The sequence below is a fragment of the Dermochelys coriacea genome, chromosome 8 (genome assembly GCF_009764565.3).
Source record: "Dermochelys coriacea isolate rDerCor1 chromosome 8, rDerCor1.pri.v4, whole genome shotgun sequence".
In the NCBI taxonomy this organism is placed as follows: domain Eukaryota; kingdom Metazoa; phylum Chordata; order Testudines; family Dermochelyidae; genus Dermochelys; species Dermochelys coriacea.
Window position 1 is genome coordinate 19707278 of NC_050075.1, and position 27728 is coordinate 19735005.

Consider the following 27728-nt stretch of genomic DNA (forward strand, 5'->3'; position numbering starts at 1 on the left):
TGAAACCAAATAATTTAAGGTACCTACTGACTGCTCGTGAGACTACAAGTAAAATCAGGTCTCATATGCAGTAATAACTTAAAAAACCCTTGTACAGGATAACAATGCCGTTCACAATTATTCCCATATGTGGTGCCAAGTAAAATGACACCAGGACAATTATATAGATATTTCATGAAACAATTTAAGTAACAGTCAGATCTTATTAAATGAATCACTTACTTCCTGTGAAAATTAGACTTGCTTAGTTTGAGATTTTCTTCTAAGGTGAGCTAAAAATACTCCAAGTGGGGAACAGAGGTGTATTTCTAAATCTGAAAACCATGGCATTGAGCTGTAACAACTTCTTTTGGTTCCTTCTTTGTAATTACAATAATAAATCACAAAAAAAACTCCAAATGGCATATATGGCCTTACCCATATAGATTCCAGTTGATTTTTTTGGCCTTTAGATCAGGACCAAAAATGCATTCATACTATTACAGTAAATGTATTTGCACATCCGTCCACGCTCACCCAGGGGCCATATTGTGCTATCAGTTTTTAAGCAGAACTTCACATTGAACACAATCAAGCTGCATTGATCTATGGCTGTTCTCTGCCTCACAGGTGGCCCTGAGAAGCATAACATACATTAGTGCAGTGCTGAGAGAGTTCTAATGTATACCATAGACCTCATGAACCTAAGAAGAGCCTAAAGTAGGAGAAGCACAAATACAGAGCTCCCTCTATTCCTGCCCCAAGCACTGGGAATGGGGTAATTAAGAATCACTGCCCTAATGTCTAAGGCCTGGTCTACACATAAAACTTAGGTCAACCCAGTTATATCACTCAGGGTGTGAAAAATTCTCACCCCTGAGAGATCTAGTTAAGCCAACTTAATCCCTGGTGTAGACACCACTAGGTCGATAGAAAAATTCTTCCCATAACCTTGCTACCACCTCTCGATGGAGTGGATTTACTAGTGACAGAAAACTCCCTTCCATTGCTGTAGCAAGCGTCTGTGCTGCAGTGGCAGCAAAGACCAACAAAAGACAATAGGAATATTTCCACTGAGTTCAATGAGTTGTGGATCAGACCCTCCACGCTGAGCACTGTAAAAGAGCATAACACTTTTTTATAAAGTGTTTTCTCTGAATGCTTTTAAATAGCAGGTATCCAAAAAAAACCTAGTAAGAGTGTGATGATCAAGGTGGTTTCCTTAATTGATTTTTTTTTTGTAAATGAATTTAAGTATGCAATTCTGCTTTTATTTTTAAAACAAATGAGTCAGCAATGCTAACATTTTTCTTCTTTACATTTTTGTTAACTTTGTTTTCATAACCCCACTGCTGGGCTTCTGTGTATTAAACCATTCCTGATCATCTGTGCTGCAGTCTGGATCAATATAATAGAAAGGGTTCCACGTGCAGGAAGATGCACTACTTCTTGCAAGGCAGTGAGCACCCTCAACTCCTAAGGAGCTCTGAGGCAGCTGTGAACAACCAGTCACAAGGACGAGACCCTAAAATAAACATTCACATCTTTAAAACTGTTCCTCTGTGGTGAATGATGAGTGTGTTCCAAAACAATCATAAGTGTCTGTATTCATCCAGTAGACCAGCTGTCCCAGTCTTTGCAGTGGTCATTTTATAATCTTACTGCAAATGATTTTACTATTGTTTTTAAATAAAATGAAGAAATAAAACTTACTAGTTTCAATTAATGTTTTAAAACCACTTTCACAATTGGACAGATTTCAAAACAAGACAGTGTGGGGTCTGACCCTGCTGTCCTTATTCAAGCAAATCTTCCATTCACTTCAAAATCCAGCTCCTTGAGTCACTGTTTTCTCCTGAACAAAGATGAAGTGAAACCATAATTAGAGGGAGGGGTCACAATGTATAATTCCAAAAAATGTTTTCAATTAAAAATGGCCTTTTTAGAAACTGAAAAACTTCACACACAAAACTTGCTATTTTTTTGAAATTTAGAGGGGTTTTTTGGGTTGGGAGGGGAATTTGGTCAAAACCTAAACGTTTTGAATTTCTATTTCTCTCTTCTTCTGGGGTTTTCTTTTGGGGAGGGTGAGGGTGTTGGGTTTGGTTTGCCACTGCATGCAATAGGAAAGTGATGTTCAGGGGAGACAGGGGGCCTTTTTTCATGTTTCCTTATGTCACTAACTTTTCCAAAGTTGGAGAAGTTGTAAAATATTATAAAGCATCCAAAGGAAAATGTGTGTGTCTGTTGGGGGGCAGGGGAACACCCTAGTCAGCATTCTTTTTATTGCATTCAGTAGCAAAAAGGGAGAGAAAGCGGTCAACTCTGGAAGTTTGGACATTTCAAAATTTGATGTTTTCCAAAAATATCTCAAATTTCATTTTGAACTTCACAATTTTCAAAATTAACAGAAGTTTTCAGAACAGAAATTTTCAAAATTAACAACATTGTTTTTACAGTTTTTGACCAGTTTGACCCAGAATACTAAAATTACAACCAGAAAAAAAAAAAAGGAACATTCAAAGGCTCCTGACCCAGCTACAGCCTGTGTTCCTGCCTGCACTCCTATCCTCCCCCATGCCTGGCTCCTAATCCCTTGTGCCCTCTCCACAGGTTATTATCCCCTCTTGCCACCCATTCTTCATATCGCTACATTCCAGTCAGGCAGCTTCCTCCTGCCCATCCACACTGCCTGGACACCAGCAGGGGGAGCATTGAGAGCATAGAAGAAACAGTCTCCTTGCTCTCAGTTTCTATGCTGGACACCTTTGGCCCCTGGGTTGTATTCTGGCTCGGCCACAGACAGCCTGTGAGAGTGCAGGCAGGTCACGTACCCTCTCTCTCATAGTTTCCCCAACAATACAATGGGAATTAATCAACTATACCATCCTTGGGGGGTGAAGCTAAACTCATTAACGTTTGTTAAGTGCTTTAGGATCCTCTATCTGCAATGGAAGGCACTAGAAAAGTACAAAGTATTATAATAATAAATTGTTATTGTTTACTGTTATAGCAGATTTCTCTGTATAAACAGGAGCTCTTCTTCCTTCCCAGCTGGCTTCTTTTTCTGCATAAAATAAGACATTTATATCCATGATTAAATCCTTTGGAAGAACTTTCACCCTAGTATTATTATTATTTTTATTATTATTACAGTTGTGCTCAGGCACCAACCAAAAATGGGGACCCATTGTGCCTGACACTGTACAAACAGAGAGTAATATTCAGTGCCTGCCCCCAAAGAATTTATGATCCAAGCAGACAAGACAGACATAAGGAAAGGGGAAAAGGTATGTGAATATTTTCACCTCTGTTACTGCTAAAAGAGGAGGGATGACTGTGGCTCACGGCCTGGAAGATTTTGTAAGCCCTGGGAGATATTCTTGGGGGGTTGAAAACAGTTAATTCCATTTCACTTGACATTCGATCCTGTTTAAGAAAACCCCAATCCCATGAGAATCCCAATCCAAGTCCAGAGATCAAAGAGATTCAGATACTTTTGGATCCAGATCTGCAATAAACCTCTGAACTAACATGAGACAACATGGAAACTTTTTGTGACTTGCACGAGCTGAAAACTCCATTTATAAACATACAGATGCATTCAGTTAAAAAAAATACTATTTAGGAATCCATTTTATTGTGTGTGTCACTGCAGCTGTTTATGCATGTGTGTATGTTAGATATCTATCTATTTATTTATCTATCTATGGCAGGGAGGTTGAATATTAATTTGGTCTGCAATTTGCTTTCCAGGTGCATTGTTCTATAGAAGCACTTCCTTCCAGTTCCTAATGTTCTAATTGTCCACCCACTGTGTCTGAGTACAGAGAATCATTTTTTTCCACATAAAGAAAAAGTACCTTTGTAAATGGAATCTGCACATTTGATCACAACATAAAGATTACCATTGGAAACATTTCCTCTACTTCTTAAAACATATTAAAATGTAATGCTAAATTTGCAGTCCTTATTGGAAAAAATAACCTCTCTTTTAAGCTAATGGGAGTTTCCCCAAGGAATAGAATTTAACCTCTCTTTTAAGCTAATGGGAGTTTCCCCAAGGAATAGAATTTAACCTCTCTTTTAAGCTAATGGGAGTTTCCCCAAGGAATAGAATTTAGCCCTAAAAGAGTCAGAGACTGATAATTTCCAAAATAAATGTCTAGAATTTAGACAAAGGGATAGAAAAATCCACTTTCGTTGGAATTTAAAACCAGATTAGATTCCTTCATTCCTCTACCTTTGGATTTCACCATGTAATTTATAAAGCAGGTTTTGTTTCTGGGAAGAAAGGTGTATTTGCATGTTGTGACCACAAGAGGGCGCTTTTGAGTTGGATGTTGTTTCCCTAACTCCACAATGGCTCACATTAGTCTTTATTTTTTCCACTCCCAAGGTCACATTTAGTTCTGTATTCCCTTATCTTTACCTGACACTTTTCAGAATATGAGAAGGATGTCAAAGTTGTATGCAGACTGTCCAATTCCAAAGTTCGGAATAGTACACTAGTACAGGCAGGCTTCACATATCCTGAAACATTTGACTTGCAGAGCCAGATTTTCAGGTGCTCAGCTCCCTCCGTTGGACCAGATTTTCAAAACAGCTCAGCTCTCAGCAAGGCATTTAAAATGAAGGGCTAGGTTTTCAGAAGTGCACAGCACCCAGAAACTCCCATTGTGACACTTACTGACAGATTTTCATCCAATGTGCAGAGTTCTTTTAAAAACCTGAACCTAAAGGTCTATGAACAGCCTTCAGCATAAGATATTGACTAGGATGCTCCCAGATGGAAGGAGTGGTATCCATTTCAGTTCTGTCCTCTCATTTTGGGCAGGGTGGTACTACGTATAGAGATCCATTACTTCTACCATAAATGTAACCAACCTATTCCCCATGCCAACCCATCTACATGGAATACCTTGCAGTTCTGGTCTGCCAAGAAACTAACCTCCCTCCATTCAACTCCCTCCTAAAGACTAATTTCTCCCACGATACCCATGAGAACCGAGTCAATAATAATGACTGTATTTTGGTCAAGCCATCTTAAATCCTCAACCCTATGCCGTGTTACTCCCACACATTTTGCCATTTCTAACACTACATTGCAATTGTTCAGGTGAGTGACCTTAGTCTTTTTATTTGTCCTGTGAAACATCTTTTTGATGTTATAAATGCAATAAAGTAGCACGTGTAAAACATGGCTTTAAAATAATGTTGAGTAATTTCTAAATTAGGAAAAGCAGGACATTCAGAGTTACCTAACCCCATAGCACCTTGACATATTGCATTCCTTCAGCTTCCTAGGAATGGTATGTAATGATAATGGTATGATAATGATCTTCCATTTCTGTAACACCTTTCATCCCAAAGGAGAGCAAGTAACTAAGTGTGCAAACTATCTATACGGGAACCACTTTGTTTACCACCGCAGAGCAGCCAGAAACACATGCAAGTATCTTAGAATGCACAGCAACATAACTCATGTAAGGCCCTACCAAAACCATAGGATATGAGCATGGCATCGTGCTGTGAGAAAAGTATGCAGATGACGTCATTGGGAGAGGGCCTTTGTATTTTCCTGCCTTTGTTCTGTTTAAACAGGACAAGTTGCTTCAACGCAGGTTGTGTACGGGTGCACATTCATGCTACTACATATACAGTTGGCACCATTAAACAGGCTACATTTGCAATAGTAGGTGAGATAGGCAAAAAAATGATATTGTATCTTTGAATAGTAAACCTGGGCCTGATCCTGAAAGGTACTGAGAATCCTCATATCCCACTGATGGAGTAGGACTGTTCCTAGCTGCAGGGTTTTCAGGAAGGGCTCTAGGCACCAGCAAAGCAAGCACGTGCTTGGGGCGGCACGTTTCCAGGGGCGGCATTCTGGCCATCCTTTTTTTTGGGCGGGGGGTGCAGTTGTACTCTTGGAGCTGCGCCACTTAGACGGGGTGAAGGCACCACACCCCCAGCTGGAGTGGGAAGCTGAAGCTCCAGCCCCAGGATGCTGAGCTGCCAGGGCCCAGCCGCTACCTGGAGAGGAGAGGGCGAGTCCTGCCGGGGAGCTGCTGACTGCTGTGCTGCCTTGTGCCACCCTATATAAATCGGGGCTTCTCTGCACGGCCAGGCAGGGGAGAGGGGAAAGCCCCTGCAGGCACTGGGAGAAGGTGACATCACTACCTCTCCTTCCAGCACCGCCTGCGAGCCCCAGCCCCACCTGAGTGTGGGGTGGAAAAAAACCTAGAGCCGGCCCTGCGGGTTTTCCAATACCACTGTGCAGTAACTGTCAAGTATTGAATTTTTAATGGCAATAAATTGATATTAATTAATTTTAAAACCCTATTCCCTGGAAGATTCTGGGTTGAGGATTTTTAAAATATAAATTATTTTACCCAACAGACCGGAAAAGTTTCTATAGACCTGCAATGGGAATATAGTATACAACATGAACACCTTGCTCATAGTGTTTTTTATGAGTGCAGCTCACAACACTTTAGAAAGCAGATCAGTTTCATTACCCACATTTTATGGATGGGGAAACAAACACAGAGCGGTGATGTGGCATATATAAAGCATATCAACTGCTTCAAAGCACATCAACTGCCTAAAACGTCCACACCAACTTCCTAAGAGATATGCCTATCCCAAACCTGAGCAACTTGAGCTGTCAACACAGCTATTTTGAGAGCGCTAGCGTGAGCCCCACAATACCAGGTCCATCATCCCAGGCTGGGAGACTGGCTGCTGCTAGCCACTACAGGCTGTGTAGACGTATCCTGTGGGGCCTGATCCTGCATCACGGTCCACTATTCATGAAAATGTACCTATTCAGAGTCCCATTGATTCAAAGAGACTTTGTATGGTTAAAGGAGTCTGCATTAGTAGTTGCTAATGCAAATTTGGGATCATACATTGTACACAATTTCTAACATGCATATGCATACTCTAGCATGACTAATAATTACAGACTATCTATCCCTCTGTACACACTCATCGCATTACTGTATCAGACACTTAATTTTTCCCAACAGATCATAAAAGTTAAGCATTAACTATAAATGTTTTGTTGCACTTTTGATTTGATTGACTGTGCAATAGCTCCAAAGACAACAAGGCAGCTGCCAGGGACTCGCACATGTTGGACTAAAATGTTGCTTCCTGTCTACTATGTCAGGTTTCCTCGGTAGTTTTATACATTTTTTCCCCAAAATTCTTAAAGATGTAATTTACTAAATGGCCGGCAGCTATTCAGGTTACACAACGGTGCCATTTTTGAAAGATTAGAAGTGCGCAAACAAGATATATGAAACTGCTGAGCTTCTAATATCCACCCCGTGCTCCCCGAGAGAAGTTTTCCTTACCCCCTATAGCCTTTTCAGAATGATACAGTATCTCCCTGCCCCCCAATATGAATGGTTTTGCATGCCCTACATTCCGGGTCTGGCACTGTAGCCACCATTAATTACTCCCGCTGATGAAGACTGGATACGTTTCCCTCCAGTGCTAGCCAAACTCAAGATTGTCTCCAAAGCTGGGTCCTCTTTTGGAGGTAGCTGAGACCAGGACACTCACCTGATACAGCCATTACCAACTGGGAGCAGCTTCAGCTCTTTAATTGGCTCAAAAGATGAGTGAAGCCTGGCACCAAAAGCTGAACGTGCTGCTGAGACTAAAATAACGTGGAGCAATCAACATGTATTTGGGCTGTGGGAACCTGGGACATCTGCATGGTCAGTCCAAGCAGCATGGGAGTAAATAGGTGTCTGCTTCCAAACAAATGCAATAGCAAATGACTAGAATATCAAGAACCAGGATTCAAATGTGTCAATGTATGTATTAGAAACAACCCAACTGTATGTGATATTTTCCCCCACTTCTCATCCTGACAACTCCTGAATATTTTCCACAAGTCCTAAAACTCCTCCTGCCCAAGCGCAGAAAGGGACTGTTTTTAGTTACGCACCTCCGGAGCATGCATTTTGGAGCTGAGGCAGAGGGCAGGGTGCAGCAGTAATTTACACACCATAAACTTTTGTAGGTTTTATTCATCTTATTGGTCTGGTATTAAACAGCATCACATGGCAACTGTGTAACCTGGGAGCTACAGCCCTGGCTCTTTACTTTGTTCATGGTATATCACCCCTCAGTCAGGAGCTTATCCCTCCCCCCCTCTTTCTGCTTTGCATGAATGGGATGCAAGTTGGAAGGCTGCTCATAGGAGAAGAATGAAAAAGAGGTGGGAACTTAGTGCCCACAAACTATTCATTCTTATCATGTATTTATATTATAGCAGCATTCAAAATGTACTAGGTGGGGCACATATATATATAGCTAACGATGCACTCCCTTCCCAAAAGAACTTACAATTTAACAGGCATTACTGATGGCAGTGTCAAATATTCAAAAGGGGGGCATATCAAGACACTCTCAGCATGGCTTCATCCTGGCTAGATCTAGGGAGGTTCCCTTCAGGAACAACTGCTAACAGTACTTATACAGCATCCTTCAGCAGGTGACCACAAAGTATTTTACAAATGAGGGTCTGGATTTTTATTCCCAGGTGAAGAAACTGAGGCACAGAGAATTCATGTGACTTCCCAAGGCCACACAGGTCTCTTGACACTTACTCCCCTGCTTCAAACCCTTGGCTTATGCTGCCCTAATAGAGATGCAATGCACAGACCATGAGAGTCCACGTTTAAGCCTTTACCATGGTACCATGCAGGATGCACGCATCCTATAAGTTCAGCCTTCTGATGGAGTATAGAGTTTGCTAATTGAACCTGGCTGCTGACTGTTAAATACCCTACACGGAGGCCTACACAAGAAACTCCTCTGATAATCAACAGGCAGAAAACACTGTCCAGTGTTAAAGAAAAAATCTATTTAACTGAAACTTTCTGGGGGAAGGGAATTTCTGTCTGACACACAGAGTTTTTAGTGACAAAGGCAAAGGACAATGGTACAGGATGAAGGCCATGAGACCTGGGTGGGGCAAAGGATTCTTAGTCAAGAGGATCAGGCTATGAAACAAACCTCCAGCGATCAAGCGACTCCGAAGTCGGACCATCTCTAGGAAACACTGCCAAACCTTCCTCTTTAGCAAAGCCTTTCCACCATAAGAATGACAACACTGACAGCAGCAACACTTGCTATTTAGCAAAATGCCCATGGACTCCAATAGGAGCAGGAAACTTTGCGCTGTGTTGGTTATTTTTGATTGTCAGCTGAAGTGGCAGGTGCTCAGCATGTCTCAAGGTCAGGCTGCTATTGTATTAAACATGGTCGCTCACTCAAGCCTCCCCAATGGCCCACTGCTTTAGGTGAATTAACCCATTGCTTCTATGTTCAGTAATTCTCGCTCTCATGCCATGGCACCAGCGTGCTGCTCTGCACACCTTAAACAAATCTTCATCCAACGGTCATTATGTTTACTTCAGTGTGTATTAATTTCAAACAAAGTGAAGGGGGGAAAAAAAACCCACACCATTAATTGTTCAGCCAGCAAGGCTTTTTTCAGGACAGCAAATAACTGGGAACAAACTATTTTTACATGTCCCTGTTTGGTCCTACCTGAATCTCAGAACCCATAATTTTGTTTTAGGCCTTAATTCTCTATAGAAGTTTTTAAAAAAAAAACCCCACACACCCTAAACCAACATTGTGGAAACTTCAAGCTAATATAAGCCTAATTCATGGGTGGCATGCTATAGATGTCAGTGAATTGACACCTGCAATGAATTTGGCCCTATAATCAAAAGTCTGTAGGGTGTGCAAATGGGGAGGCGAGGTGGGGAATGACGTACTTGGTGGTTTATCTGGAGAGTCGAGCCACAAAACGTTGTAGTTACACTTAACTTTTATTAAAAATGCCATTCTAACAAGCCCTAGTAGCCCCAGCACATGGAAAGTGGCTTGCTGTGTTTTGAATGGCAGTAAGTAACACCCTAGGGCATTAAATCAGTTCAAGATGTGCTAGTAGCATCTGATATTAGGCACAGAAGAGAAATTCAAAGCAATTCAGATTTAACCTGCAGACCCTTTTTCTGACTGATGCTTATCAATAATGCAAAAGTAAAGTAAAGTCTGATTAATTAGTAATGAGGCTGGTTAGGATATTGAATAGTGATTTTATTATTAATATTATTGCCATGGGTTTGCATAAGCAAGACAAACAACGTAGGCAACAAAATGTCAAAATGTGGACGATACAGAGACACAGCAAAGTCTGACATGGCTTTATCTTTGTTTCTGTGGATGCCATCTAAGGGCACATCTATGCTACCACATAAGTGGATGCAACTTACATCTCTTGAGGGTGTGAAAAAGCCACAATTCCCCCCAGAGCAAAGCAAGTTGCAATGATTTAAAGCAGCTGACTTAGCTTCCGCCTCTGACTGACATGGAGTAATTATGCCAGTGGGGAGCGCACTCCCATTTGCATAGCACATCTTCATCAGATGTGCTGCAGCTGCATCAGTGTAGCAAGGTAGTGTAGACTAACCCTGAAAAGGAAGTTATGTACTGTATGTTGCTGAAAGTTGGAGAATAAATGGCTTCTTAGGAGTAGGACTCAAGAAGAGGGTGGAAACATATGTGGAGAAGCTGCTAACCATCTCAAGTCTCACAGATAGTTGATGGGAATCCCCAGTTTCTCAGCAGCTGACTATCCAGGTCAATGAAGGTTATGTAGGAGGCAGAATGCCAATACCTCACTAACTCATGTATTTATTGACAGATGTATTTGGTGCCATTGCCATGTGGTGTCAGGAAGACAAGCAAATGGTAAACACTAAACTGACATGCCCACAAAGGGAAGGATAAGCCGTCCCATCCTGTCACCATCCTTGCTCATTCATTGAGCAAGCATGGTGATAGGATGGGAAGGCTTATCCTTCCCTTTGTGGGCATGTCAGTTTAATCCATTGAGCAAGGATTATTATTATTGCTCCAACATCAATTATCAGAAAAGACCAGAAAGGTTTGCCCTGTGTTGTGCCTGGAAGGCCTCCAAGCCTTGGCTCACATGGGCTGGGAGATAGAGAAAATGGTATGGCTGGGGAACTTCCTGAGATGACAATGCCTAGTTACCAAGAAAATCTCACCTATTGTGATGGGACACATTAGGCAATATGAAGAGTGTCTACCCTACAATTGGAGGTGTGATTGCAGCACACATAGACATACCCATAGAGTTAATCTAGCTAGCACGAGCAACAATAGTGTTGAAGCTGTGACAGCACAGATTTCAACATGGGTTAGCTACCAAAATATGTACCCAGAGTCCCAGGCAAGCTTGCACAGCCTGATCCCAAGAGATGCCTTGCTTAGCATTTGCAGTTCCCATTAGCTTCTATGTGAGGTGTAAACTGCCTCAGGATCAGGCCCTAACATATCCTGGGTCCTAAACTACACCACCACATTGAGTTTCACCTGGAATGGGACAGAAACCCCCAGCTCTCTTTGTGTAAGGCATCAAAGTCAAGATCCCTGAATCAAGATCCACCACTGGAAAAAAGTAACTTAGAAAAGGATTAAAATCCTTAAAAAAAAAAGTTCTACAGCTACAACACTCAAATTATCATCATCCCTCTGAGATGGAAATAAAATGAAAGAATTGGTGGACCTGAATATGAGCCAAAGTCTTCAGGGAATGCCAGAAAACTCCTAGAATTATACTCTATGTATAAATCATACTTCATCCACTCTGGAAGCATTCAGATATGGACATTTCTATCACTTCTAGACCAGATGGGAGAAAGGACTTTTCAGCAAGATACCGTGTTCATTTTACATTTTCAGAGCTAGGCCAGAACTGGAACTTCAGGTATATGACCCCTTTGAAAAAAAATCACAGGGGATTAGTTTAGAATCCCCAGATCAGATGAGAATCCATCCCTATGATTCTATCCACTGGATGGATCAATTGTACAGATCCAGACTGGATTCAGCCCAGTATAGCAGAATTCTCACGAGGACAGTTGATTTCAGGAGATTTCTGCTATTTGGGATCAAAAATATTGCAAGAAGAGCTCTCAAGTTTTCAGAGTCAAACACAGATCCTAGCCCTGGATTCAATCTCAAGCCCCAGCCTGAACCTTAACCTAATCCGAACCAAATGTCTAATATTTATAGAGCAGCTCTAATATGCTACACTGCACCGCATGTTACAGAACAAAAGAGAAAGTCATAACCACAACTGCACTGAGAGTGAAGGTTTCAATGGAAGAAAAGTGACTCGGTAGGAAGAAGGTGACAAGATTAAAAGGATGTTCATGTGCAAAGGATGAACATACACCTCAGACAGCCTTAGAGAGGCTACCAAAACTATCTTCCAACTGAAGTCACACCACCCCAATCACAGCTCTGAGATGCATGTCTGCAGGACTCAGAAACCATGCCTCTATTGAAATGTTTGATAGCTGTAACAACATTGGTTTCTTCTTTGGTAGGTATTCTTTCCTAGGTATCTTTGGATCTCCCCAGTGATTCCTAGAATGACTAGTGGACATTTCTTGGTAGTATGTGGCAGAAGGACAAGGTCACCAACTTCAAACTGATCCTGGCCAACTGGACTAGGTGAACCGGGGACCTGCAATAATTTCAAGGGATTATTCCATTTCCCTGGAGGTGCAAAGAAGTTGGACATAACAGATGACTAACCTGTATTCCAAGGCACCTTGCAGAAGGGATACCCACCATAAAGGGAAGACTGGATGGTCAATACTATAGAAGCATCACCAAGTCATGAAACAGAGTACCACTTGTAATGAAAGAATGGGATACCAAAATGGGAGCTGTTTTGCTTTAAATTTTTTTTTCTCTCCCAAGCCTGAAGCATGATTGTGTGAATATCACTGAAAAGAATGCAGTTAAGTCCCCATTGTGGATGTTTTCAAAGAAGATTTGTTTCAGGATTCTGCCCTCTGTACCAATATATGAATCTTTCTACATCACAGTCAGCTTGAGGTACCTGACTTTTGTTTTTCATGGATATCTTGAACAGCACTTTTTTTTTAATATGTGTGCTGTTGTCCCCATTTGGTTCAGCCAGAGGGTTGAGCTCCCCTGTGCCATAAGACATCAAAATAAAAAAACCCCACCCCCAATATGTACATTTCTATCTGAGAGTGCAGAATGAAGGCTTGAAAACGGTGCTGAGTGGATAGTTTAGAGAAAATAATTCTCTGATTAATTTTGTGCTTCTTGTCTCAAAACATCTCCAAGGAGCTTGTGATTGTCTCAAATTTATTCATTCTTTTAGATTAAATTTTCCCAAATAATTTCAGGGAATAACTCTCAGCCTGTAATTGCTCATGAGTAGCTCCTGGGAATATTCCATGGTCAAATCCAACTGGGGGCAGGTTTGTGAAAGGGTTAAATGGGTGGTGCATACTGTTTATATGAAAGTTCCTTGTTGAGTCCCAGGAATAAGTAGAACCCAACTCCAGGGTCTGCACTGCAAAGATGGTTTCTCTTTTCCTCCCATCTTGAAAAAATAGTCTTAGGTATTTTACCTTGGGGTGATGTGTTCATAGAGTTTTCTCTGGGAGCTAGGACAGGCTGCAGTATTGCTGTTGGCTGAGAGATTCCAATTTGGATCAGATAGAGGGGACGGATTGGCCATACTCTATCAGTAAGAAGGAGGGAGAACTAAGACTACAAAGATAGTCACTAACCAAAAGGTATTCACTCCAGTTTGGATAGAAACCTGCTCCAGCCATGTGGTGCTTATTTCAGCTTGGCTATTTAGTATTGCTCAGGAGATGATTTCAGCTGGCAGGTTCGGTTGGCTCTGGAGCCTGCTCCAGCTTTAGGAGTTTGCTGCAGCCCTGAAGGCCCATTCCAGTTTTAGAAGTCATAATTGGTTAGGCGGTCAGACCAGACTAGGCCCCAGTGCTGGTGGACTTCATTTAGAAGCAAAGACAAGACTGAGAATAAAAGCAAAGAAGCTTCCCCCTCAAAGAACTCATACAGGGGTATTTATTTCTCATGAAGCCGCAACTAAAATTGTAAATTAACATGCTTGCTACAATATTTTTAATTTAAAATCCCATTTGTGCTGTGGGCTTTTCTACTTTTTTCCCCTGCACTGCACTTGAGTCCATGACCTACAGCTCCCACACTGTGACTGTAGTGCGATAGCTGCTGTTCAGAGTCACATAGATGACAAAGTCTTGCCTCCGGTTGGCTGAACATAACTCTCAAAATCTAATATAAATAGTCATGTAATGGATCCATAAATATTCCAGTTTCCATAAATATTCTCTGTATTTGCTGATTTCGGAACATGCCTGCCACTGCCAGAAGCTCATGTGGGGGAACAGCTGTGTATTGCCAACACAAAAGGGGCACAAATGCAGGCAAAGTGAATTCGCTGAAAATAGTGAAAAAATATTTGTAGAGTTTGCTGCACTAGTTGCACCCAGATCTAGCTTAAAATGTCAGCGTTTCAATGCTCAAGATCAATGAATTTTATTTTTGCTCCCAATCTCAGACGAGAGGTTTACAAGAAGTGCTACGATTAAACTGGACTATACAGGGCGCTTGAGAACACGCTGCAACGAACAATCCTGTATTGCCAGGAATGGCAAGATGATTTACTCTTTCCTCTCAATGGGCCAGATTGGGAGACTTTCATTCACAGAGAAGTCCCTTATTCTACCAGCAACTCCGCTGACTTCATCAAGACTATTCAACGTGAGTCAGAGTATCAAAATCTGGCCCGAACATCTCGGATTTTTAATTTAGGGATGGTGGATAGACTTAGTCAAAATATCTAAAAGCCCTGGACAGTTACTACCAATTGCAACAGAAAACTTTCCAAAAGCAGATCAAATCTGGCCCTGTTAGCCCTTCCCTGCCAATGTTTTGGCTGTGGGTATTTTTCAAGTTCCTTTCTTGTCACTCTAAATCAGATGATTCACGCTGGTAACATGTTGTATCACTTAGCTAGTAATGCAGCCTAATAAAACCCTGCTTAAAACCATTTTCCTTAAAGAACCAGAAGAATTTGTTCCTCTCAGAATCAAACCTGTGTTCTTAATAAAGGCAGATTGAATAAAACAAGCCCTGTGAAGTAGAGAGACTAATTTAACAGCTCGCTGATGAAAATCTGTGGTTAGCTCTCTCTCCTCCCTTCTCCTCCACCCCCACCCCCCAGCCTTGCATGAGAACAGATGGTTTAATACAACGTTTTGAATGCAAACTTAATTAAAAAAAATCCATTCCTCTTACAATCCTTGGGCTAAGACTTTAAAAGTTCCCTGCTTAAAGGAATGCCAATGCTCTTATTTTGAGCTCTGTAATAAGGAAACAGACTCATTAATGTTCCATAATTACTGAAGTAGAGTGATGGTCATGGATTAGCCCTTGAATTGAGCACGGCAGGCTCCCTCGGCAGCCAGACATCAGGGTGGAATTTGAAAACCTCCATTTTGTTCCATTTTCTCCATCCTATTAATCCAAGTCTGGAAGCAGGTACAGTCACCTCCATGGCGATGTTACTATCCCAAAGGAATGGGTGGTGGGGGAAGAAGAGCAAGGCGTTTTCCTGTAACAATAACAATTTACTGCACATTTGCGTTAGGGTTTTTCATTCCAAAGAACTATGGAAAACAAAAGATGCTTCATCCACTGCTGGGATCCAACCACTTCTAGGGTGATTGCTTTACAGTGACAGCAACATTTCAAAAGAGTTTAGGACAAACAAGGAAGAACACCACTATATTATGATTAGTTTCCTATGCAAACATACAGGAAGGTATAGTCCCTGCCCCAACGAGTTTGTAATCCAAAATAAATCCAATTTAAATTACTGGGGAGGTTTGTGTAAGTGGAATGCAATTATACAAGTTAGAATTTGGCAGGATGCTGGAGCAAATGCCTCTACTCTTACAAGAAGTGTGATGGCACCTTTAATGACCACAAGTGGCCAAGACAGGCCTTCATGTCACATCTCATCCTAAACCAAACCACTATAACAGCCCGGTGCCCCCTAGCACTATGCTGGTTCTGTACCAAGTCAAAATGAACAGTACTACCGCTCAATCACAATTGCCCCTTCCTGCAGCATGCGGATATTCCTTAGAATTCTTCCCTCGTTTTGGCCTGGCCCAACCCAGCCCTATTTACTGGTAGTTGTAAGAGCTGAGAAGATTATGTGGCCAGGTTGGGTGGCTTCAGCCTGAGTTCAGACTGGGGATAGGCTGTATTAGCGGGGTTGTTAATGTACCTTCAGAGTCAAGTTACCCTTCACAAGTAGCTGAAAACAGTAACAAGCGGGAGAGAGTCTTAAAAGAGAATCTGATTAGTTTTCAGCCAGCAGAGTACAACAGACTCCTGATATAGTTACTCTTCCTGGCCCATATTGTCATTTCTACTATAAGCACAAGCAACAATGCCTTGGTGTCCTGAAATAGACATGGTGTTATTCCACAAGTCATATGCATGATGGAGAAGTGATTAATCATATATAATGGCTTATATCGGACTATGAAGGGCCTGATTTTTAAAGCCAGCCTGCAATTTTGCACCTTTAATTGGTTGTGCATTGCAAAAATCTAGGTGCCATTAAGAGCAGATACAAAACTACTTAACACCACCTGGAAATCAAATAGGTGTCTAAGCATTATCATTTGCACCAATACTTAATAATGCCCACAATCAGCAACAGATGCAAAACCGTGGAAGCAAAAGCCATAGTCCAGTTCTAAAAATCAGGCCTATAATATGAATGAATAAAAAGTAGCATATATACAGCTAAGTATATCAGGAACACATTATCTGAATAAGTAATTGCATATAAAGAGCCAGAGCATTTAGTTAGTACAGTTTGGTTGCCAGAGCACACTAGCCATCTATTTTAAATAAACTAAATATATCCTATAGATGATGGACCTTTAAGACTTTTGAACATTGTACTCCAGCTCAAAGGTGGCTACTGTTTCAGCTGATATTTAAAGGCATCAGGGTCCATGATAGTCACGGTTGGCAGTAACTTCTAACTTGCTATTGTCCCTTCTTCATTGCATCCCAAGTAGAGTGTGAACTTCCCAGCACAGAAGCAGTCTGCAGGTCTTATCATGAAACATGGCTGAGAACAAAGCGCTTGCGCAAAATCCCCATATGCATGAAAAACTGCAATGACTGCTGATGAGCAGAGCAGAGCAGAGCAGGGCAAACCTCAGCAGTTCTGAGTTACACAGATTTGTGGGAATCTTTTTTCCTCATTTCTGAGCTGCTTCTCCTTGCACCTTCAGAGTTCTGAAGAGTCCAGAACTCAAAGTGAATCTCAGTTGAAACTATAACACTATAAACCAGCCCCAGTTCCACTTGAAACTTAGCCTTAGGAGGTTCACAAACCCTACTGAACCTTTCAAGCAACATGGCCTTACTTGTTAATTTGTAACAAAACCTAAAATCAGCTGAATTTCCTGGGGCTTAAAGCTTCAGAAGATAACGGAGCTGTGAGAAACTTCCCATGTGCAATGAAATAAGACCCTCTGACCAATGTGTCTAGAAGAAGCAGACAATTGCAAGGTACTATTTGGTGATAGAAAGTCCAGAACTCCCCACCTCTGCAACTGCACGGAGTGCCACAGTCTCTAAGATGCCTCACATCAACACGGCCAGCCCTGCGTCACATTCTCATCCTCCTAAATTGCCTCACAAATTTTTCAAAACCACAAACCTGAAAAAAAAATAAAATAAAATAAAATAAAAATGATTCCCTTCCACAATGTTAATGTGAGGAAAGAGTTTTGATATTCCTACCTTAAATATGGGCTTGGCAGTGTTAATCCAGATGCTAAGGGGCTAATTATCTCACAATGGTTGCAAATGGATTAAGTTTTCCCTACACTACAGTCTCCAACTCCTCTGCTGGAATTGCACTGATGGCGAATTACAGCTATGAGGTTTGCTAGGATGGCCACAGCTCGTGTGGTTTAATGTGGGTCATACACAGCCTTCTTGGTTGCTTGACACCTTGTTTAGTCATTCACTCCAATGCAAAAATTAGAGTAAAGTAAATGCAAACCATGAGCGGTCTAATTTAGAGTTTCTTTTACGCTTACTTGCCACTTCTAGTAGCATGGAATTGATGGCTGTGAAATTCTCTACACAGCTTAAGGTATCTTCTTTAATAACCAAAGGTCATAGAAATGAAACTCTTTCTTTTAAATAAAGACTTTCTAGAGACTGTTGTTACTAAGGAAATGGGTAAATCAGCTCAAACAACGCAAGAACTGATATGAACCTTTAGCTAAAACTGGCCTAGAGGTTTGGTCTGAGCCACAAAATTCAGGTCTCCATCATAACCTTCAACACCCCTAAAACTGAGATTTTTCAGATTTAGGGTCTTTGTTTGCCGCATAACAGAAATAGGGGAAATTTGGAGCCAGACTCAAGTTCTGATTATGAAACCACCTCTCACCAAAACATTCAGAGAGATGAATTTATAATGTTTTACTTTGGGGGCATCTTTATGCAAAATCAGATCCAAAAACTCTTCTTTTGGGTAACTTCCCCCCCCCCCCATTACTGCTCATGTTTGTTGTATCCCTCTGTACTTCCTGTTTTGGGCAGGAAATAGAAATGGAAATATCAAAATACCTTTTGATACCTGAAAATGGCTTTTTTCATGGTATTTTCATCCCAGCCAGAAGTAGAAAACATTAAATCGCATGAAGAAAGTCTAATGTTGCAGATTCCAGAGCTCTGAACTAGCATCCAGGCTTCAAGATTCATATTCAAATCTCCAGATCAGCTAGGGGGCAGCTATCACTATTAATTAGATATGTTGCACCTCCTAAAATGTGGTGTTCGACAGTCATTGAAAAAAATGCAAATAGTTCACATCAGTTTTGGTTCTCCGCCATTTGATTTTGAAAAGCTAATGTCATCTAGCACAAACGTTACTAACAGATGACAGAACTGAAGAACACTGAACTATAAAATTGTGCAATTGTTTTGGGACCCAGATTCTGGACATTCTTTATACCAAAGGGCTGGCCCCAAATTGTGTGGCCCACATCAGGACCAAGTAATATTCCAGTCCCTATGCTTGGGGACACAGGGCACCATGGCTCTATACCCTCCAGGCCTCCTCCAATGGATCTAGCTCTCTGCTAAAGGGGTAGGAATTTGCACATCATAAAGAGATGTAGCAGATAGCAATCTGCCTCTGCACTCCCAGGAACTTTCAGAGAGAGAATGCCTCCCACTGCTTCCTCTAGGGCAATATGGCCCTGCATCCTTACTATGAGCACATCTGAACCCCCAATAAGATAACAACATTAACATTTTAAAAATGGCCTCCAAAAGTGTTAGTGCATGGTCACATTTTGCACATGTATGTTTTCACGCATGCAGAAAACTGGATCCGGTTGCACATAATGCATCTGTGCATGCAAATTGGGCAGCCAAGCATCTGCAATTGCAGTTTGAGAACACAAAATCTGAGATTTTGCATACTCAAGAAGTGAAACTGAAAAAACATGAATGCAAAAACCTGAGTGTGCATTTATGCATAGGCACCAAACTGACTTTGAAAGAAACTTTATTAAAGTTCGAGTTTTTTTGTGAACGCGTAAACCATTGATGGCTCCATGCAGTATAGTTTAGGTTTGTGCCTAGGGTGACCAGATGTCCCGATTTTATAGGGACAGTCCTGATTTGGGGGTCTTTTTCTTATATAGGGTCCTCTTACCCTCCCCCCCCACATCCTGATTTTTCACATTTGCTGTCCGGTTGTGCCCCTACTTAACTCTTGAGATATCTTCCTAGCAAATGAGTTATTTTGCTGCAGTACATAAATCCTGAAATAGCTTAAATTCAAAAGCTTCATTTCCTCAAAAAAAACCCAAAATCTACTGTCGTATAAAGTGATCAGGGAACAAGCAATGTTAGCTGGATGGAAAATGTTTGCAATGCTCTTTGGTGTATTCAGTTCCCCGATCCCCCAGTGTTTTGCAATCGTGGTTGGCCTGTAATTTTCAGGCATTTTTGGAAATGATGATGAATCATAGCATTTCTAGATCTCAAAGGAAAAAGTGCAGGCCTACAGTAGTGTTTCCTAGTTAAATATATGTTTGCAGTTCACCATGAAGTGCTGGGTTTAATGAGCAGCTTCAATTTACTTATCTTTTGGATGGATCATTTTAAACGCATGTTGGAAAGTGCCTTTCACCAAACTGCCCATTAGAAGTGAACTACAAAGTAAATGGATTGTGTAGGAAGTATTTCTTATCTTACCCCTGGAATACCCTAACTGCTGGGGCTTCTTAGATGAAGAGTTTTTAATGTTTACAGGGTTTGGGGGTGGTTTTTCTTTTGTTTGTTTTTGTTTTTTTACTAAAATGACAAACTTATTTTCTTATTTTCTCCCTGCCAATGAAAAGACAAAACAACATTCCCAGGGGGTGTATTTTATGGATGGAAACAAATGGATGCAGATTTACGGAACTGACATTTTAAATAACAGCTTCGATTTAATGTGCAAGCCATTTTACTCCTGGGTATTTCATATAATGAGACAAGTAGATGATAACTTATTCATTTATAGATGGTTCTCTAAGGCTATCATTGGCACGTTGGCAGAGATGTATGAGACTATTCAAAGATCCAACAATGTTTGGTCCATAATTATTTGTTAAATGCTTAAATGCCTCTTGCCAGGTGCTGAACATCCTCAACCAATGGGAGTTGAGGACACTCAGCACCTTGCAGAATATATCCCTAAGTGCCAGCTATGTGTTGGCATTTCACTCCAGTGAAATACTACAGAGGTGCCATTTTTTTTTGTTTTGTTTTCCATTCCATTCAGTATAATCCAGGCTTTAGTGGCCCTTAATGATGAATGTTCGGAAAGGCTGACATGTTTCTCCTTTGGACCCATTACTGATCAGGTCTCCATTTCCACTGTGCGAGTAGAACCCACCCTTCTCACAACTGGAGTGTGGTTCGATGAAGCATGGAGCAGCGTGTGGTTTCATTTTGGAAAAGGCTCTGAACAGAATAGAAACCTTGGCAGCATAGTCTGGAGGAATAAATGTAGGGTCAGGAGGTTCTGAGTTCTAAGCTCAGCAGTCTCTACTCCCACTGAGGTCCATACCAAATGCAGTAGGTAAATATGCTGTCAAAGCCACTACACTACTATTATTAGCATCCTGTTAAATAACTAACTGTTGTTTCACTGATACATCTGCATGTTTAAAAAGAATTACCAACATCAGCTATTAATTTCCAGGCCACCTAACCTATCTGATTACCTCTACATGTACTTGCTTGTACCGAACCACCAACTAAATAAAGGCAAATGTTCTAGTTATTAGAAAGTTGCCACTTCACTTCCATAGGTGGCAGTAAAGTTGACATCATTAAGAACTTGCATTCATTGTGTAGTTAACCTGGAATGATCTCTGTGATGGCCCCCAAATCAGACATGTACTTCAGATGAGAACATGAGATCTTTTTCTACCTGAACAGTCTTTTAAGTAATAGCTATTATCCCTGTGACTCATGCACAGGTAAACCGCCTTCACTACCGAGAGAAATAGCAGCAGATCATCTGCTGTTGGGTTCGGCAGGATCAATCAAGTTCAAAGTGATACGTACAATGTAGTGACAACAGCAGACTTCAACTAAGCTCACAAGTTCCATCTGATAAATGTTTTGATGCTTCTCCAAGGCTTATATGACCCTTTGGGGCTGTAAAATTCATCTAGTCAGCTTGCAGAAACAGGTTTCTTCTTGAAATTGCCAGTATGATTGGTTTTAGGATGAGGCTGGAAACACAATGAGAACAAGCCTTCCGCATTGTGCTTTGGGATTTCTGCTTCTAGAATCGTACATTTTAAAAGAGAACAAAATAATAGCAGCAAATAACAAAACAACTTTGGGGGTGGGGGGGGAAGGTGGTTTGTGTTTGCTTCCAGTTTTGGGTGAAGGATCATTTTGGGGGAGAGGGAATGGGCATCTTATTTAAACCGATTGCCTATCCCCTATTCCAGCCTCTATTAGTTTTTTCCCCCCTCACTCCAAAACAGCTTGGTTAGGGCCATTTCTTGATTAGTGAAGTCAGGGTCAACTCTTTCCAGCTGGATTGAATTAAGCCTCTTCCACTTGCTTATCCCCTCAAGCCATGCCCCTTTTTCTCTAGCCTCTCTTCTCCTCATGCTTATATGGCTGCCAGGCTTGCTTCCTTTCACCCCCAGCCAAAGTGTAGCTCCAGGAGGAGCTCATTAATTCACACTAACGATGGGGAATTACTGAATATGGCAAATTAGTGAGAATAGGCTTGATCTAGCTCTTATTGGTGAACTGACCTAGGAAGCCAAGTTGAGCCCCTAAATGAATGAACGCAATAAAAAAGGAAACGATAATACATCAGACCAAACATATTGTGCTAGTTTTGTTTTGACAGTTATAGTTCAGTCTTAATTATTTATGGTGACACTTCATGATGTGCTAGGAAATAAACTGTAGTAAAAGCAAAGAAGTCTTCATAATATGACAATTCATTACAGGCTTTCAGCTATTAAGTCTTTGCTGAGCATGGGGGAAAGTTTTCATGTAGATTAAGTGTGGACCAGTGAGGTTCCACTGTGTATTTATTTAGCTATTTAAAAGAGATTTAAAAGAGAATCTGGTATTTTGTTTAGTGGGTCTCAGGAGGATGGATCATTTCCCATCTCTGCCACAGATTTTGCGTGTGGCCTTGTGCAAGTCACTTAGTCTCTCGGTAACTGAGTTCCAGATCTGTAAAACAAGAATAATGATATTCCTTTCTCCCTGCACTTCATCTGTCTCATCTATTCAGATTGTATTTTTTTTTTATGGTAAGGACAGTACCAACCTCAATGGCCACCTAATCTTGGCTGGGGCCTCTTGGTGCTACCGTAGAACAAATACATGATCTTTCATTAGAGTGAAGGCAACAGGTGCACCATTAATTATTTCTAGCATTTTCTTTCAACTTCTAAGGGGTGTGACTTAACTTCCAGTCCACTAGAGAAAACCCTAACAGCACAAAGTCAGAGAACTGCATGGAGTGACTAACTTCATTTTGTTTCAATACATGCCCAAAAACACCCTTGGAAACCCATGATCTTGTGATGGTGTGTAGTAACTTCAGTTCAGATTCTGCAGGTGCCAAATTTACTATCAAGTTAATGTATTTAACTCTAATAATAAGTAAATAGAGATTCATGAATTATAATTAACAAATATACATTGGGGGTCTATTTTCCTGTTCTTCCCGTTAACAGACGTTATACACAGAGGAATCATAGAATTATAGGGCTGAGAGGGACTTTGACAGGCCATCTTGCCCAGCCCCCTGCACAGAGGCAGAACCAAGTATACCTAGAATCTTCCTTTATGTCTTGCCTCCAGGAGGAGGAATGCCAGTCACCTCTGGCCTTTGGCTAAGATGCAATGTGTTATCAATTGAGAAGCAATGGGGTGAGAATCAGACTGCAGTGCAGGAAGTCCTTCATTCTAATTGGACCTCCGCCACTGCATGGACTTAGGCAAGTCCCTTGGGACTAGAATCTGCCTTGGTCTTACTCAGTTGCACAGGGTGGGGGGCAGGTAGAAAGGAGTCTCCAAGCCCCGTTGTGCAGCCCATATAAGAGCAAGGCAAATGTCCAGTCCCTCTGCTCAGAAGAATTCAAGCAGTGCCTCCTCTCTACTTCCTCAGAGGCACATGGCACCCAAAAGGGAGAAGCAGCAAGGAGGTGAATCCTATGCACCAGACACTGAAGCTGGCTAGCCATATCCAGGAGGAGGATATTAAGCTGCCCTTCTTAAGAGGGCATTCAGGAAGGTTGTGCACTGCGAGGTCTGGGAAATGTTCTGCTTCTCTGAGGCAGGGCAGCACATGCTGCTTTCTCTTGGGTGATGGAGCTCAGCAGTACCATTCACTATGGGCTGCACCATGAGTTATTATTATTGATCTGTCTTCTGCAGGAAAGTATTCTGGGAAATAGTCTTTTCCTCACCTCCTACCATCCCAGGAGCTTACAATCACACAATGTAGTATATACAGCGTTGTACGGGGATGTCAGAATCTCATGACTCCCTTTATCACTACCAGCATAGGTGGCACTCTGAGTTATTCTCTCAGTGCATAACACTGTATTACTGTTTCAGGGCTTTCAATGAAGCTAAGTTTTTCCAGGCAGCAGAGTTTTAGGTCATCCTCACTTTTTACCCTCCCAAGGCCCTTCCAATAACAAGACGCCCTGCCTATAGCATTGGGAAAACACTCAGCTTTGGGGAAAGAATGAAACAGAACTAAGGGGATAGCTGGTGTGAGTGTGGGCAGAGGTGTCCTCTGGAATGAATCAAATTGGGAAACAAATACATTACGGTATTCTCCTAGAGTCCCCCCCTTCCCCCAAAACCCATGTCAGGCTTCACTTGCTTATAATGCTAAAGTTAGATGCCACTTACCATAAATTGTTCAGAACTTCAAGTATGATTATCTTTTGTTTTGTGCATTTTTGATGAGCACTGAAATGGCTAACAGCTTGACCTATAAAGTGCCACATTGGGCTTCAGAGTTAACATTTCATATCATGAGTAAGAACAGGCCACACCTCTCGCAGAGCTATCATTTCAGGCACAGATTGGGCCAGGTATCACTGAATCTGTATACATGGCAAAGATTTTCATAAACATCAGTGCTAGAGACATAACAAACAAAAACAAAACCCCTGAAATTTACTGTTTAGACTGTGAAGCATAAGACACAGCTGTGAGAGAAAGGCAGAGATAGCAACCTGTCTGGCTAAGCTGGCCCAGTCTGACCTAGCACGTGTGAGGAGGAAACAGGTCATGGTCTGCTGTGCCCACCAAGGGCCCATTACTTTTGTAGCAATGGGTCAGACAAAAGAGTGGCTGCTGTTTCTCACTACGGCATTCTTGATCTTTCCTTCTCTGGGCTAGGAAACTGTGGCTCTACCTTGAATAGTTTTGTTTGGCTGCGTACTGTTCCAGCTACCTTTTAACAACATCAAATGTACATGCCTTTAGATTTTCCTTGGAATAAGGGCAAAACATACAGTCTAACTTCAAAGAAAACACCAAGTAACATACAGTATCAGACCCTAGTTAGCACAATTCTTTCCAAAGCTGGAGTAAAGGGGAGAAAGAAAGATGACTCAATACTGGTAATTGGTTGTTTAACTTTTTTTTTTTTTTAAATAGCAAGAGAGATAGAATCTCTGAGTTGGAAGGGACCTCAGGAGATCATCTAGTCCAACCCCCTGCTCAAAGCAGGACCAATCCCCAATTTTTTTTCCCCAGATCCCTAAATGGCCCCCTCAAGGATTGAACTCACAACCCTGGGTTTAGCAGGCCAATGCTCAAACCACTGAGCTATCCCTCCCCCCAAATTTTGACCAGCTACATTTTTTTAAAAAGAAAAGTGGACAAGAGCCTGATGAAAAGCCCATTGAAATGAATGGGTATGAATGAGTATTTCCACCGATTTCACTGAGCTTAATCATTAGTCCATTAAATACACATGACATGGAGGGGCCTTTCTGATTGAAACAAACATCACTGACAGTGGCAGGAGTCAGGAAAGCATGTGTTGTACAAACTCATCCCATGCAGCTCTGCCAATGTACAGATTTGACCTGTAATGTTCTTTTTAAATCTACAGGTCACAGCCCAAGCCAAACTGATACAGAGAGTGGCAAAGGGTGGGTGAATACTGCCAAAAAAAATTAAATGGTCCAAATAGCCATTTGCAATGTTTAAACACATTCACTTCAGCTGTATTTGCACCTTTTTTTTATGTTCACTTTCCACAAATATTCTGTTGCGCGAGTTTACTGCCAGGAATGGCCATGGAAATAGCAAACTGTTAAGCAGATGTTATGGAATCTTTACAGAAAGCAAATTTTCAAAATATAAATAGTAGCATTTGGACTCAAAACATGACTATATACCAGTACCCACCCAATCGGGCAGCAGAAATAATACTATTTAACACGTGTCCTGTCAAATGTACTCATCACAGCTAGAAGTGTGAATATCCAATACTTGCAATTAACTGCTCATGAATAATCAACATACCAAAAGTTATTTGTGGAAATTATTTAGCGAAAACTTTTGAATTAGAGCAATGGTGGTAAGCTCTTCCTGGACTATTTCTGAAAGGAGAGAGGCAAAAATCATCAAATAAGCTGTTCACAATGAACTATTCACCCAGCTCAAATATTGCTGAATTCTGCTGTAGTTTTCTGACATGGGGACTTAAGCACTATTTAAAAAAAATGTTTAAACATGATTCTAGCTTGGTTTCTAGCACATCTTGGCAAGGTTCTCTGCCCCAAGAAAGGTGCAAGGAGCAAGCATTAACTCACTGAACCCCCAAGGTCCCTGGTCTAATCATTTGCATTTTAAGTAACATTACATAAGGGAACAAGACTATCTGTAAATCACAAGCCTGGCATATCCTTTCCCAGTATATTATAACCTTAGTTCAAACCCCTTCACATTAGAGATCATGTTCCACTTGACTCTTCATTTCAGTTATTTTCTGTTGCCCCTTCAACAAAGACAAACTGAAAATAAAGGAGGTTGAAGAATCCTGACAGCAAAAGTGCTGAGGGAGTATTTTCACAAAACGAATAATAAATAAGGAGAAAGGCTGCTGCTTAAATCTTGGCCAAGATCTTGCAGAGATTGTCCCAAACAGCCTTATGTAAAGGATAAGGCTCTCTCCCGCCAGTCACTTGCAAAAGGGTTGCAATATATACATTAAAAAGAACAGGAGGACTTATGGCACCTTAGAGATTAACAAATTTATTTGAGCCTAAGCTTTCTGTGAGCTACAGCCCACTTCATCGGATACATTCTAAGGTGTCACAAGTCCTCCTTTTCTTTTTGCGAATACAGACTAACACGGCTGCTACTCTGAAACCAATGACTATATTGCAAGTCTGTATGCCCTAAGTGCTGTGTATCATTCTGACTTGTGAATCTTCAGAATGATTAGATCACTGTCGGTTCCTACCACGTTTAATACAAGAAACAGGAGAGGGAAGGACCTCCATGTTTGCAGTTCCGGGCTGCTATTTTCTAACACTGGACACTGGTTGTGCTTAGCACCGCTGAAAATTTAAATGCACGTAGGGGCCTGAGAAACTTGGTTCTAAAGCTCAGATATTACAGTGATAGGGAGCTAAAATAGCTCACTTCTACCTTCAAATAAAAGTCAAACAGAATGTGAGCTCCGTGGGGCAGGGGGTGTTTTCATTACATGTGCGTTCAGTGCCCCTAAAATGGAGACTTACCTCAGCTGGGGCTTCCAGGTTTACCAGAATACAAATATGATTATAGCTGTCGAAAAGCTCTCTCACAGAAACACATGTACCTTGATTTTCCAAGACTTGTCCTTTATATGCCTCTTCCATTGGGGAGAGGTGTATGTTTAATTATAAAAAGGGCTTCTTGAGTGTAATCTGTTTCCAGTTCAATTCTTTTGCTGGGTAAAGCCCTTAAACGCGTTGTCATTCCTTATTTATTGATTGCAGGTATTTGGGGTTTAATTGAGCAAGTCGGTCGTGGCCCAGGGCAGGAGTGGCGCTACATGAGCAATTAAATCTGATTAGCCAGAGCCCTTTAAGACCCAGCTGGGTGATTGATAACTGAGACCTGCATTCCTCAATTGACTCGCTACATCAAAAAGGAAAAAGGCTTAGCCGAGAAATGCACGGGTCCAACAT

The 27728-nt window shown here is 41.4% G+C and overlaps 1 long non-coding RNA gene across 1 annotated transcript; it reads right to left on the reverse strand.

Moving 5' to 3' along the window:
• Window positions 1-27561, reverse strand: LOC119860407. Its single transcript, XR_005294528.2, has 4 exons — window positions 27377-27561; window positions 2985-3046; window positions 1693-1834; window positions 1-1504 (listed from the first exon to the last, which is right to left on the reverse strand). It is a non-coding gene; the product is annotated as an uncharacterized LOC119860407 (long non-coding RNA).
• Window positions 27562-27728: the final 167 nt, after the last annotated feature.